Consider the following 15434-nt stretch of genomic DNA (forward strand, 5'->3'; position numbering starts at 1 on the left):
AGTCACATGAGAGGAGGTGATGCCTCCATTGTGATATGATTGGATATGACTGGTTCTGTTCGGGTGTGATTGGTTTGTGTGATAAATCCTGCCTCTTGTGTTTGTGCGTGTTCCATGTTTGTGTTAAAATAGCTTGAAAAATGATCTATGGAAGTTTTTAGCTTTGAGTAATCAGCTTGGTGAAGTTTAAAGTAAACTTCTGTCTGTGACTAATATTTACCGAGCTTTAATGACTGATGACACTAAAAATTCAAAAATGTGACCCTGGACCACAAAACTAGTCATAAGGGTAATTTTTTTAAATTGAGATTTATACACCATCTGAAAGCTGAATAAATCAGCTTACCATTGATGTATGGTTTGTTATGATAGGACCATATTTGGGGAAATATTAGAGAATCTGAAGGTGCAAAAAAAATCTAAACATTGAGAAAATCTCCTTTAAAGGTCTTTACCTAATATCCTAATGATTTTTGGCATAAAAGATGCTATTTATGACTGGTTTTGTGGTCCAGGGTCACAAATAGTGGTGCAACGGATCACAAAACTCACGGTTCGGATCATATCACGGATTTGGAGTCACGGATCGGATCATTTTTCGGATCAGCAAAAAACAATTTTTTTTTAAATAATTACTGAATGCTAACATTAAGTACTTCTAATCCATAGCAAAAACTACTAGCTGAACTAATAAAGTCAATTACAAAAATGACAAGTGTAGATGAATACAACATAAAGGTACTAATAAAATCAATAACACTAGTATTCAGGTGCAGAAATGTAATATTTAATTGTAAAATAACTAGTGCTTCTCACTGCAGGTATAAATAGGACGCTGTCTCTTTAAGGCCTAATGCACGTCTCTAATACTGGCACGCATCTTTCTCAGCTGTTTCGGTTTACTAAAGACATAACCGACTGTGTTTACCAGAATACCAAAACGGGTATTAAGCATAACTTTGTATGTATGTTAAGAGAAGTTTTAAAGAGGAATCAATCTGTGAATCACGCAGTTTGAATCGCGCGTCTCTCTCTGTCTCTCTCTCTCTCTGTGTGCGTGCTCGCTTCAGGTGTGTGCGGCAACGGGGGAAAAAAAAGAAGAAGAAAGAAACAGCGCGCGTGTTCTCTTTTGCTGCAGCAGTTTAAGTAGTTTGAATGGTTAAATTGGCAAGACAAAACATATGCAAATTATACACTTTTACTCTATGAAGGTTCAATTTAACAGTTAATCCGCGAACCACATGCGTACCGAACCGTGGGGTCCGGTCCGTACGGATCACGGATCATCTGCGATCCGTTGCACCCCTAGTCACAAATAGTTAAAAGTTAACTATTAAAAATGTCTGAACATACGTTTACAAATAAAATCTATTGTTTAAATTGTTACTGCCTTGAGTTATTATTTTGAAATAAATGTTAAATGCTAAATAAGACTTGACTGGATATATACTTTAATAAATAGAATACTGATTAAATTGTTAATGTAAAAATATAAAACAGAATTTATTTTTTTTTCCTTTTTCTTTGACTGGGACCTGAATTTACATTTGATTAAAAAAAAAAGAATTCGAGGACTTTGCCTCATTTCAGAACACTACTGCACACCACTTATATATTTGCAGTGGATTTGTGGATTGTGAAGTATATTATGCTTTTGATGTCATTTGTAGAATTCCCAGTCTATTGGGAATATCTTTTGGCTTTTTGGTCACTGTTCTGGAAAACTCTCATTCAGGCTGGCACATTCTGAAATATAACACCCACAGTCCAATCCAATTCTGATAAATCAAGTCCTGTCCTACATTATTTTCCTATTCAGTATCCTGTTTCACTTTGAAATATGTCACATTACAGAAGTAAAATAGGTTGTGAACAGTAGTTCACATCGACTTGACAAGAAGCTGAAAAAGGAAAACCATAGTGCTGTGGTATTCTTCTCAGTAAAGTTAGTGCCGTCAGCAGTGTGACTCGCTTGTTTGAGACATCTTGAGCTTAGATGATAATTCAATTATTCAGATGGGTGGCTGAGGCAGAGGTACAGGTGGAGAGACCTGGTTACCAGGCATCCGTAATGCACCGGGCAGGAACGAACAGCCTCTGACTGGAATAGATTCTGTCAGCTTCCCTATTTACTTCTTTTCCATAAATGGGATTGGAGTTGGAAGAAGGAGAGCGGGTAAAGTAATGAGACAGACTGAGAGAGGGAATGGGGGAGGTATACTGTACAGAAGCTGTAAAAGAACGAATCTTGGAGCAAAATGGATGGTGGGAGAGGTGAAAGTAAATAAGGTTAGTGGTTGAGAAAGATATTGAAAGGCAGAAGGGAAGATCTGATAGAGGATGGATCAAGAGAGAAAAAGCAATAAGGGAAAAATAGGAGGGAAAAGAAAATATCGAGCTGAGCGAATGGCAGAAGATAGAGCACTATCCGTTACTAGCGCACACACACAAACATCTCCTCGTGCTTTTCCGTCTGGGAGGGGGAAGCCCGTTGGGAGAAGGGAGGGAGGGGCAATGCGGGATTTCCCCTGTCAGAGGAAAAGATATTAGATACGAATCAGTGAGCTGGCAACAGCATGACTGCAGCTCCTGATATAATTACACTTGGAGATAGAATGAGCTCGAACACAAAGCGCTACAACACCTCAATATCTGCTCTCTTTTACTCAGCTGTTAGATGGTTGATTAGTCATGTGGTTAGGGACAGTACCGAGAAACAGCCGGAGCCCAGGTCAAGTCACTCACCAAAATTAATGCTCGCCAGTGTCTACTGCAAAAAAAAATGGCTTTGAAAAGTGAGTATTAGGGCTGGGCCATATCATACCTTTCAAGGTAATACCGGTGTAATGTTATGGTACGATATGAAATTGACATATTGCGATAGAACTTGGACTTAACGCGCGTGCGCAGTGCTGGTGTTTTCATGCGGTCGCACATGGAGCGAGAAGCATGGCAGCGACCGAGGAGGCGGCATGCACAAGCGGAGCATTGACTAACACATGTGAACCAGAATTGGTTTGCAAAAAAGGTGCAACATCCGTGGTGTGGAACTGCAGAGTTTCCCCTATCGTTATCTTAGGGGGGCGGACCACCCCCCCAACTGTACCTCCCGCCCCCCTTGAACGTCAAGTTCATTTTATTTTCGATATAGCGCCAGATCACAATAGAAGTCATTTAAGGTTATCTTTCCTATAGAACATGTCTATACATTGTTCTTTTATTAAACAAACTAAATTGCCTTATGTTATTTATCTTATTTACACGAAGGCATGTCATTTCTGTCTCTACATGGTCGCGCGTTTACAATGTCTCCTCCGCGAAAACACGGACTGGATCGCGGACTCCATTCATAAAAAACGAATTTACTATAGCGCGGAATGCCGCAGAATTCGTCGATTTTTGATTGAATAAATCAAAAGTTGGTCTGTCACTTAATTCAAATCACGATATGGACTAGTATCTGTGAAATCTGAAATGCAAAAAGACCATTTTAATATGAATCCTGTATGTTCCGTTTGCCTCTATATGAATGGTGGAGACGCGTTTTTTTTTTTACTACACACATACTGAAGCACGCATGACGCTCCCGCTTATTGCATTTGCATCTCACATGAACAGATAAACTCAATCTCCAAAGCTGCTGTGAGTGTCACTTTTACCATTTCATTTACCGAATTCTTTTACCGAAAACTAGCATCATATCATACTGTACACACAGAAACTTCAGGCAACCTGTCAAAATAAAAGTACGGTTTAACATGAAACGGAACAATATTAGTCTTGTATTACTTTTGTACAGTATAATGTAGGTGTTTATATATTCCTATTTAAATAATTGACATAAAACAATATATGATAAAAAATAAATATTACAACCAGATTAACCACTTAATTGTAGAAAAAAATACTACAATTATTATTTAAATGTTTTAAACTGAATATAGCTTTTCTTACATGTATTGATTTTAACAGTAAACCTCTGTTTGTTTGCCAAAAATTAAAATGGTTTATTTTTCATTTGATTAAAAATAAATAAATGTTTATGCTTTCATTTGATTATCAGAAAAATTAAAACATAAGAATTTCTAAAAGAAAAGAAAAAAGGAAAAAAAAGAGCCCTACTGTTCAAAATGTTAAAATAGAGAGTTTTGGACTTATTTTTTCACTGAAATAAATGTTTTCGTTATTACACAAAGTAGGCTAAAGTACTGGGGAAAAAAAGTAACGTTGGGTAGCAGTTTTGAAGTATTTTGTCTAGCGTCAATTATATCGTCAGTTATATCGTTATCGCAAATTTTGCTATTTATATCGTGACAAATTTTTTTGACCATATCGCCCTGCCCTAGTTAGTATAGTGGAATGTTGGTCGATTTATTATGAACTACAATATAAATACATAATTTAAACTGAATTTAAATTAAATTACTAATTCACCAAAATGTATTTATTACCGAAGCACTGAAATTAAAGTTTTCATTCGTTTTCACTGAAAACTGAAACACTGTGTCATGTTCACTACTAAATCTGATAAATGTCAAAATAGTCGTAGTAAAGTAGGACCCTATGATTTCATCAATGTGGAAAACATGGACGGAATTGCAGAATCCAGTCATAAAAATTTAATTTAGGTGTAATGCGGCATGTCATGGAATTTGCCAAATTTTGGATGGATACATCACAAGTAGGTCATTACACTTAAATCAAAATGTGATATGGACTAGTGTCTGTGAATATTAAGTCACAAAAATACCATTTAAATATAAATCCTGCATGTTATGCGTGTCTTTGTGTGAAAAGCGCTTGTGTGTTTTCAGCCTTTGCTGGCCCAATATGTGAATACATGAATACATTAACATAATTTCTAGAATAGCTCTAGTCACTGCATGAGCATTTTACCACTTCTTTTGAGTAACGCTATCGTCATATATCGTCTTCAAAGCAACCTGTCAAAATAAAAGTTTTGTTTAACTTGAAGAAACCATGACAGAAATATTATTAAATGCAATCATAGTAGTACTACTACTACTACTACTACTACTACTAATACTAATACAATTATTATTAAAATATTATTTTTAAAGAAATGTTTACAAGAAAAATTATTTGCCAGAAATTATTTAGCAGAAAAGTGTAAATACACAACACAACCCATCAAAATAAAAGTTCGGTTTAACTTGAAAAAATTGTGACACAAATATTACTAAATGTAATGATAGTACAACTACTACTAATACAATTATTATTCAAATGTTATTTTTAAAGGAATATTTATTTAAAAAAAATTATTTACCAGAAATTTTGTAGCAAAAAAATATAAATACTAGTGGTGGGCATAGATTAATTTTTTTTTAATCTAGATTAATCTCACTGTAACCTTGGAATTAATCTAGATTAATCTAGATTAAAATGGCTAATTTGAATTCTGCCGAAGGCATTCAGAATATGTGTGCTACCCAAATAATGACTAAAAGTAAGTCTTTGAGAACGGGTTTCTCAAGCCAGGTGGCGCATTAGACCAGGGGCTCATCTCCTGTTTCCAAAATGCATCACAAACTGCTTGACAATTGCATTTACAACACAATTAACTATACAAACTTGTGTAACCAACTATTCCTACACTGCATGTACTTCTGCGTAAAAGGCTGCGCGACGTGCGCGGTGCAGTTAAATACACAGACGCGCACGGGCATGGATATCTGCGTGCATAGTCTTCGGTTAAACTGCATTGCTTTTAGCAGTGTCAATTCAGTTGTTGCATATAGTTTAATGTCTTTATTTCAGGATTATCAAAGTAAATTATAGCTCACGCACGTGGCCCAGTAAAAAGGGTCTAGCAACGCCCCTGCCCTGAAGCAAACCCGGCGGCTTCATAGCAGCATCCATGTTAGCACGTCTCGTTTGATGTGGTAATTTCACAGTAGGCATACACACAGGTTCGAAGACTCGTTCTCGCCCCCTACAGTGCAATTCGGCTAGGTAAACGCCCGCGCTAAAATATCAAGGTGAAAGTCATCATAGCTTGCGTAGTATAGACCCAGCTCCCAACCCAACTTTGAGAATAGATTAACGGCAATATTTTTTTTATCGCCCGATAAGAGTCTCACGTTAACGCCGATAACGGCCCACCACTAGTAAATACACAACACAACCCATCCAAATAAAAGTTTGGTTTAACTTGAAGAAGCCAACTAGATATTATTTAGCAGAAAAAACATGAACATACAACACAGTATTTCTGAAAAAAAAAAATTTAAATAATAATAAGAAATTATTTTATAAAATAAACTAATAAGAGATGCTTTTAAATATTAACATTTATTTAAACCATTAAAACGAAAATTCAGAAAATATTAGAAAACAGAAAAAAATAATTATAATTTGGCAAAAAATAAAACATTTTATAGGGCCTTAAAAAAACTAAAATAATTTTAATATTGTAAGTTCCATGATTTAAATTAATTAGACATGCTTTTTGATTAATTTTTTTTCTAGAAAAATTAAAATGGGGAAAAAAATGTAAATCCAGAAAAAATTTAAATGGAAAAAAATATAATTAAAAAAATGGAATAAGGGAAAAAATAAAACTGTTCTCAAACTGTTTTCGGTCAATGATTTCAGCCATCAAACACTATTATGGCTGAAAATTCAGTTTATTTATTTATTTTGCCATTTTGGTTTAATATTTTCTTTTGCTAAAATTTTCGCTGCATCACTAAATGAAAGTGTTTTTCTCATGTGGTGACAGATAGATGGAATGTTCATTCAGTTAAGCCACCGAAGCAACAATAAATAAACAGAGGGATACTGTAGAGCTAAATGAGAGATTAATGTCTCTCGCCCCATCACAGTGCACATTATCTCACTTTTCTTTATTTCACTCTTCATTCCCAGCACTGCTGCAAGTATATGTGCGGTAATCCAATAAAACTGCCTCCTTCCTCTCTTCTCCACAAGACATCAGCGGGTTCCCAAAAATATCTGCTGTGTTTCTATGTATATAGCTGTTCACCAGCGCTTTTAAATGATGCCACTGCTTGCTGCAATTTTCATCAGTGATGGTGATAAAATGGCATGGACAATTAGGAAAATGTGTTTGCCGTTTCTGCACAGTGCACCTCTCATCTAACACACTCCATCTGGAAGCCGTGTTACAGTATGTGGTGATGCCTCTGAGATTTAACAGCCTTTCTCCTTCTCTGTGTTGCACGGAAGTACAAGAACATTTGTATTGCGCATGATATTGTTATTGTGGTACTTTCTTGTCTAAGACAGTAATGTTAATCTCTCTTATGTAGCACATTGTTTACACCCACATCACATATGTTTGGACCTAGTATGCTGCAATTGCAGGCAAAATAGAGGCTTTGTCTCTGAAATCGAACTGCACCTTGGTTATTAAATCAATACTGTTATGCACTTGTGGTAATGCATTGTGCCTCTTTATTGATACTGAATGGCCCTAGTCTCAAGGTTCTGTCAAACCATAGGAAATAATTGATTTATTTTAAAAAGCAGAGGAGGAAGATTGTGTTGAATTTTCGCATTAGTGGATGAAGATGATTCGTGACTATTTAAATCAGTTGTGTCAGATAATTGTTCAAGGACCTGCCCTGTAAAGTGGCGGTCACCAATTAGTGAACCACAGTCCAGATGCGAGCCTAAGTTTGGTTTCACCTGGAACACAAATCATTTATCATACATTAGCATAATTACAAACAGTTTTTTATTTATTATAACAGTGTATCTAAACTGGCATAAAAGTAAGAGATATTATTAACACATGAGAGATTATCATTTATTTATTTTTTATAAATATAGCCTTCATTTTTAATTATTTTATTTTATTTTTTCTTTGGCACAGACTTTTATCGTTTTTTTTTTTGTTTGTTTGTTTGTTTGTTTTTGCAATTGTGAAATGTGCAATACAGACATACAGTTGATGTCAAAAGTTTACATAAACCTTGCACAATCTACAAAGTGTTAATTATTTTACCAAAATAAGAGGGATCATACAAAATACATGTTATTTTTATTTAGTATTGACCTGAATAAGATATTTCACATAAGAGGTTTACATATAGTCCATAAGAGAAAATAATAGTTGAATTTATGAAAATGACCCCGTTCAAAAGTTTACATACACTTGATTCTTAATACTGTGTTGTTACATGATTTTTTTAAGTGATAGTTATTAATGAGTCCCTTGTTTGTCCTGAACAGTTAAACTGCCCCTCTGCTCTTCAGAAAAATCCTTCAGGTCCCACAAATTCTTTGGTTTTTAAGTATCTTTGTGTATTTGAACCCAATGACTGTATGATTTTGAGATCCATCTTTTCACACTGAGGACAACTGAGGGACTCGTATGCAACTATTATAGAAGGTTCAACTGCTATCTGCATCTCATTTTGGAGGCGGCATCCTCCGGAGGTCGCATTTGAAGGCTGCACATGTCATTAAGGATGTCTTATTTAAGAAAAGTAACCCTAATAAAATTGATTGTTATTCCTTGTGAGGTGTAAAATACTATAATTTATTTTTTACTTTGCAATTTAACGGTTACCTTTCTTAAATGAGACCTCCCTGATGATGTGTATAGCCTTCAAATGCGAAGGATGCAGCCTTCCTAATGAGAAGCAGCTACTGATGCTCCAGAAGGGAAAATTATGCATTAAGACCTGGGGGGTGAAAACTTTCGAACAGAATAAAGATGTGTACATTTTTCTTGTTTTGCCTAAATATCATACTTTTTCATTTAGTACTGCCCTTCAGAAGCTACAGAAGATACTTGCATGTTTCCCAGAAGACAAAATAAGTAACATTTACCCTGATCCTCAAATTCAAAAAGTTTATGCTTAATGCATCGTGTTCAGTTTAGTTTGTGTCTGTTTTTTTATTATTGTTAAATAAATACTTTTTTTCAGCAAATATACATTAAATGTATTAAAAGTGATAGTAAAGACATTTATAATTTTATACATGATTTATATCTCAAATAAAAACCACTGAAGACTGGAATAATGCTGCTGAAAATTCAGCTTTGCATCACAGGAATACATTAGTGTACAGTTTAAATATATTAAAATAGATTTTTTTAAATTGAGGTAATATTTCACAAATGTATTGTTTTTACATGATTTTTTAATCAGTTAAATGCAGCCTTAGCAGGCATAATCTTACTGACACCAATTCTTGAATTCTCTACAATCAGTAGTCTTGACTATTTTTGACATTCAAGTTTAAATTGCTTAATTTCATAGCCATATAACATATTACCTATTTTAGGAGCCTTATGTGTTCAAACCTTTGCTGGGAAGAACATTTAGCGAGGCATTTAGAAACATTATGTTTTTGTGTTTTATGGATTCGGTGGTTAGCATGTGCCATTTACAATCATCCCTGTTTCCTGCCCTCGTCCTCTCAACATTTCACTCTTTTGTTTTTGTTTATGTTATTATGATAATTATGATAAATTATTTCAGATAAAATAGGGTGCAATCCAGTCATTATTGATAGCCGCTCTACAAAATGCTTTCGTACTCTATTTGGTTGTAATTATTATGACCTTCAGCTGAGACATTAACAGAATAGCTGTATATTAGGCACAAAACAGCAGTTATTTATTTGAAGTGATACAGCGAGCGTTTCTCCTGACTGGAAGTGGATGGATGAGACACATCTTTTCTTTAAGTCTCACCCTGACTGAACCCAACAGAGTGTCTTTGCCATAGTGCTGATAGCTGACTAAAGATACATCTAACGTCTTGATGATGTTTATCTCAGGCGAAGTATCGATCCCAGATCTGTCCTTATGTGTCTGCTCGCAGGATCTCACACGTAATCAAACTTTCTCATCAGGCTGACCGCAGCCCCTCAGAGTGCAAATACTTTCAACGTCCACACTTCCCAACCACTCTCTGTATTGAGGATGTTTACGGGATGTAGCTCAGCGCTGGGCTGACAGCCTGTCCCAGAGGAGGTGCGATGTCACGTCTGGTCTGTGACATCAGGAGTGTTCCTGTCAGTGTGTGTGGGAGCTCAGTGTCTGTGTGAGTCACCCAGAGCAGAAGGACGACTAGAGTCTGTGTGTCGAACATCGGAGCACCCCTGTTGGCACCAGGCCGGCTAGGAAACAGGGCGTCCTGTGATGAGAGTAAGAGTTTAGGATCTTTGTGGACACATGATGAAGGGACATTCTCACAGTTGCTGCTACAATGGCTGTATATCTAAATTCTCTCTAAGGCTGGACTTTGTCGCTGTCTTGGAAACACACCTGAGCAGCTATTTGCTAGGTACATAATGTACACATGTACAGCCGTGGCCAAAAGTTTTGAGGATTACAGAAATATTGGAAATTGGAAAAGTTGCTGCTTAAGTTTTTATAATAGCAATTTGCATATACTCCAGAATGTTATGGAGAGTGATCAGATGAATTGCATAGTCCTTCTTTGCCATGAAAATTAACTTAATCCCGAAAAAAACTTTCCACTGCATTTCATTGCTGTCATTAAAGGACCTGCTGAGATCATTTCAGTAATCATCTTGTTAACTCAGGTGAGAATGTTGATGAGCACAAGGCTGGAGATCATTATGTCAGGCTGATTGGGTTAGAATGGCAGACTTGACATGTTAAAAGGAGGGTGATGCTTGAAATCATTGTTCTTCCATTGTTAACCATGGTGACCTGCAAAGAAATGCATGCAGCCATCATTGCGTTGCATAAAAATGGCTTCACAGGCAAGGATATTGTGCACAGTGAGGCCAAGACTTTTGGAAGATGGCCTGGTGTCAAGAAGGGCAGCAAAGAAGCCACTTCTCTCCAAAAAAACATCAGGGACAGATTGATTTTCTGCAAAAAGTATGGCGAATGGACTGCTGAGGACTGGGGCAAAGTCATATTCTCAGATGAAGCCTCTTTCCGATTGTTTGGGGCATCTGGAAAAAGGCTTGTCCGGAGAAGAAAAGGTGAGCGCTACCATCAGTCCTGTGTCATGCCAACAGTAAAGCATCCTGAGACCATTCATGTGTGGGGTTGCTTCTCATCCAAGGGAGTGGGCTCACTCACAATTTAGCCCAAAAACACAGCCATGAATAAAGAATGGTACCAAAACACCCTCCAACAGCAACTTCTTCCAACAATCCAACAACAGTTTGGTGAAGAACAATGCATTTTCCAGCACGATGGAGCACCGTGCCATAAGGCAAAAGTGATAACTAAGTGGCTCGGGGACCAAAACGTTGAAATTTTGGGTCCATGGCCTGGAAACTCCCCAGATCTTAATCCCATTGAGAACTTGTGGTCAATCCTCAAGAGGCGGGTGGACAAACAAAAACCCACTAATTCTGACAAACTCCAAGAAGTGATTATGAAAGAATGGGTTGCTATCAGTCAGGATTTGGCCCAGAAGTTGATTGAGAGCATGCCCAGTCGAATTGCAGAGGTCCTGAAAAAGAAGGGCCAACACTGCAAATACTGACTCTTTGCATAAATGTCATGTAATTGTCGATAAAAGCCTTTGAAACGTCTGAAGTGCTTGTAATTATATTTCAGTACATCACAGAAACAACTGAAACAAAGATCTAAAAGCAGTTTAGCAGAAAACTTCGTGAAAACTAATATTTGTGTCATTCTCAAAACTTTTGGCCACGCCTGTACACTATTGTTAAAAAGTTTGGGGTCAGTAGGATTTTTTAGGGGAAAGAAACTAATACTTTTATTCAGAATGATTCATTAAATTGATTAAAAGGGACAATAATGAATTTACTTGCAAAAGTATTCATACCCCTTCATTTTTCCTATGGTTTTGTTGCTGCCACGTGTTAAACCGCTTTAAATAACTTTTTTCCAAATGGTAATCTACACTCCATACACCATTATTACAAAGCAAAACAGAATTGTCAAAAAGAAAAAAAAAATGAAAGTGTTCAACTCTGTACTTAAATAAAGCACCATTACAGCCTCAAGTATTTTTGCGTTGGATGCAACAGGCTTTGTACATCAGCATTTTGGCAATTATCTGCCATTCTTCTCCTAACATCTTTACCTCTCTAGCTCTGTCAGGTTGGATTGGGGCACAAGTACGTTTTCAGGTTTCTCCAGAAATTTTTGATTGGGTTCAAGGCCAGACTCTGGCTGGACCACTCAAGGACATTCACAGTTCTCTTACGAGAGGTCACTCTTACTGCGTAGCTAACGCTAGGGGAAAATCCTTTCCGCGAGAGATATTGAAGCCAAAAAATTATCCTTAATTTTGTATTAATGTAAAACGCGTTGCCGCAGTGAGCAGACATAGGCGAGGCGTTCTGCGTGCCTATTGGCTGCTCCGCAGCAACTGCAGCACCTATCGAGCGAGGCTTGGCGCGAAGTCAGCTCCAATGAGTGCATTTCGCGCCTGACACGTCATCTCCCGCCGAAAGTGGCGTGATCCCAGCCTATAAATATCGCTCGCAGGTAGCTACACTCTGATTTTTTCATCCTTCAAGCGAAGCTCACGCATCGCTGGAGCCGGAGAGGAAGCCGCCGCCGTTGACTGCAAGCATCTCAGCGGGACGAGCCATTGGAGCTGCTGGCCACGCCGCCTTCCGTGCCTTCCTGCTGCGCTTTCCGGCGCCTATATCCTTTATAATCTTTTATAATCTACAGTGTGTGTTGCCGCTGCGATACACACTGTTTCTCTAAGAGAGCAAAGTGTCTTTTTAAAGATGCTTTCATACGGCTCGTGCAGATGCCAATGGCGACTCTGAGGACTTGCCTGCCTTCTTCACTGAGAGTGCTCCCCCGCCCGCGCGGTGTCGCGCCGTAAAAAGCGCTGTGCCCAGCGGGCCCCGGACCCTTCCTCCAGCCGACAAAGCTCGCCGGTTCGCCCGCCTGCTTCATCGACCTCGTCAGCCTCTGTTCCGGACGTAAAGCGGCCGCTGTATGCCACCGCTTCCATCGACGCCGCTGACGAGGGGGGCCATGAAGGAGGAGGATTTCCGTTTCCCGCCAGAGCGGGAACGCGTATTCTGCTCAGACGCAGCGCTGCGTAGCATGGCCTCTCACCGTTGCTGAGAATCACCCGTGGTTAACGGATTCTGATGTTTTCTCGTCCGGCCGCCGCCCCGCCAGACGCGGCCCGCGGCCCAGGATTGAGTTGAAACCTGAGCCTCCGAAATCGTCCTAGCAACTAGGAAAACGACGGTGTACGAGTCCCGCTGTTGCCGGTCCCCCACCAAAGTTATTCGCTCGTCCAGTCCCAGGAAATGTGACTGTTCCAGTGTTTTCTGCAGCCAACAAACCGGCTCCGTCGCCCGTTTGCCTGCACACAAAAGTCGTTCCCACGGCTACACAGATAAACCCCCAATAAAGTGTATTATCTGGTGTCCCGGCCACGGCCGATGGTGTTTCACGTGTTGTAAGAATATGCCCACTAACCAGTGCTCATCTCTACACACAAGCACAGCGCACATAAAATCGACTCAGATCGATTGCGCGTCACACGTGGTAAATGTGCCCGCTTCACAGTGCCTACAGACACCACATTATGCACTGTTGGTTTCTGTAAAAACGAAACCAACAGTGCATTAACTCTATGCTTTGGAGTGTTAAATGTGCCCGCTTCACAGTGCTCACAGACACCTCATTATGCACGTCAACCGGTTTCTGTAAAAACGAAACCAGGAGTGCGTTCGCTCTATGCAGGCGAACGCTGTTTGGAGTGTTGAACGCCGGTGCGCGAGTCCCGCGGCTGCCAGACTCCCACCGAAAGTATTCGCTCGCTCAGCTCCAAGAAATGGGGCTGTTCCAGCGTTATCCGCAGTCATCAAGCCGGCGCTGCAGCCTGCTTGTCTGCACTCTAGAGCCGTTCTCACGGCTACCCAATTAAATCCTCAAAGGAGTGTATTTTCGGGTATTCCGGCCATAGCCGAAGGTGTTTTGTGTGTAGCTCGCATGCGCATACACATGAGCACATCCTGTCATACAAAACCCGCGCACATAAAGTCGACCCGAATCGGCTGAGCTTCACACGTGATAAATGTGCCCACCCCAGAGTGACCACACATATCACATCAGGCAGGTCTTACGGTTTCTGTAAAAACGAACCGGACGACGCCCCGTCTACACGGCTAAAGGCTGCGCTGAGTGTGTTGAATGTGCCCGTTACTACGCAACCACATATATACACAAAGATAGCAGTCCCCGCGGTCAGTGTACCCCGAGCCTCGAATGTCACAGTCACTCGTGCGTCACAACGCACCGAAGCGACTCCGTTATTGACAGATCGGAGCGCGCTTCGCACCTACCCCCTTGCGTTACAGGTAAATGCATGGGAAAAGCTCCCAGGGGTTTCACAATGGGTGCTGGACATTATTAAAGGAGGCTATTCGCTACAGTTTCACCGACTTCGCATGTGGTATATGTGCCCACCCCAGAGTGCCCACACATATTACATCAGGCATGTCTTACGGTTTCTGTAAACCGGACGACGCCCAGCCTACGCGGCTAAAAGCTGCATCGAGTGTGTTAAATGTGCCCGTTACCACGCAACCACATATACACACAGAGAAAGCAGTCCCCGCGGTCAGCGTACCCCGAGCCTTGCATGTCACAGACACCGAAGCGGCTCCGTTAGTAACAGATCGGAGCGCGCTTCGCACCTACCCCCTCGCATTACATGCAGATGCATGGGAAAAACTCCCAGGGGTCTCAAAATGGGTGCTGGACATTATAAAGAGAGGCTATTCGCTCCAGTTTCGACGACGCCCTCGCCGTTACACGGCGCGCGTCGAGACCACGATAAAGGCAGATGCAGCACACCTGCTACGAGCCGAAGTGACCACTAGATCTAAGGCAACTGAACAAAGCGCTAGTGAAGCGAAAGTTCAGAATGCTCACAACCAGGAAAATCCTCGCGCAAGTGTGCCGAGGAGACTGGTTTGTGTCAGTGGATCTGAAAGACGCGTATTTTCAAATACAGATAGCGTCGCGTCACAGGCGATTTTATGAGATTCGCCTTCGAGGGCCAAGCTTATCAGTACACAGTCCTGCCATTCGGTTTGTCCCTAGCACCCCGTATATTTACGAAGTGCATGGATGCAGCGCTCGCCCCGCTCAGACAGAAAGGCGTGCGAATACTGAATTATTTGGACGACTGGCTGATTTTAGCGCAATCTCACTCAATGCTCAGGGAACACACGACCATGTTACTCGATCACCTCGAGAACTTGGGTTTGAAAGTCAACTGGGAGAAAAGCTCGCTGAACCCCAGCCAGAATATCTCCTTCCTGGGCATAGAATTAGACTCGCTGGCAATGAAAGCGAAGCTTTCGTCAGTGCGCGCGCTGAGCGTTCAGAGCGCAGTGAGCGCGCCCTGCCGCAGCAAGTCTGCCCCGCTCAAGACCTTTCAAAGAATGTTAGGTCTTATGGCTTCAGCATCATCAGTTCTACAGTTAGGGGT

General features: G+C 40.1%; 1 protein-coding gene across 5 annotated transcripts in view; it reads left to right on the forward strand.

The window, feature by feature from the left end:
* fgf13a (fibroblast growth factor 13a) overlaps nt 1–15434 on the forward strand; it is a 163286-nt gene that overhangs the window by 132036 nt on the left and 15816 nt on the right. The gene's annotated exons all lie outside the window — the stretch shown is intronic.

Source organism: Garra rufa, chromosome 16 (assembly GCF_049309525.1).
Source record: "Garra rufa chromosome 16, GarRuf1.0, whole genome shotgun sequence".
Classification (NCBI taxonomy): domain Eukaryota; kingdom Metazoa; phylum Chordata; class Actinopteri; order Cypriniformes; family Cyprinidae; genus Garra; species Garra rufa.